Below are 819 nucleotides of genomic sequence, written 5' to 3'. Positions count from 1 at the left end.
TTCCTGGTGAGATCAGTCAGAGGTTTGACAATACTAGAAAAATTTTTTATGAATTTTCTATAGTAATTGGCGAAACCCAAAAACCTCTGTATTGATTTCAAACCAATAGGCCTAGGCCATTCCTGCACAGCCTGAACCTTAACCGGATCCATCTCAAAACCTTTGCTGGAGATAATGTAGCCCAAAAAACTAATTCTCTGTACAGCGAACTCACATTTCTCCAGCTTAGCAAAAAGCGAATTGTCCATTAATAACTGTAATACCTCACGCACGCTCCGCCAATGAGACTCCAGATCTGGCGAATAAATCAAAATGTCATCCAAATACACAACCACATTTTTACCGATCAAAGGTCTAAGGATGTCATTAATCAGATTCTGAAAAAATGCAGGAGCATTAGTAAGACCAAAAGGCATAACCAGATTCTCAAAATGACCCACAGGAGTGTTAAAAGCAGTCTTCCATTCATCACCCTCCTTCATGCGCAACAGATTGTATGCCCCCTTAAGGTCAATTTTAGAGAACCACTTGGCCCCCAATAACTGGTTAAACAGATCAGGAATCAATGGCAGTGGGTAAGGATTGCGTACCGTAATTTTGTTAATCTCACGAAAATCCAGACAAGGACGTAAACCGCCGTCCTTTTTTTTTACAAAAAAAAATCCAACCGCCACAGGAGACTTAGAGGGCCTAATGTGACCGGCGGCCAAACTTGTCTGTATGTATTCCTCCAAAGCCTTCCTCTCAGGAATAGTAAGGTTAAATAAACGACTTTTAGGAAGAGTCGCTCCAGGGACAAATTCAATAGAACAATCATAG

Source organism: Phyllobates terribilis, unplaced genomic scaffold (assembly GCF_046119375.1).
Source record: "Phyllobates terribilis strain yellow unplaced genomic scaffold, ASM4611937v1 Scaffold_12__6_contigs__length_324123572, whole genome shotgun sequence".
Classification (NCBI taxonomy): Eukaryota; Metazoa; Chordata; class Amphibia; order Anura; family Dendrobatidae; genus Phyllobates; species Phyllobates terribilis.
Note: the sequence above shows the minus strand (reverse complement) of the source record.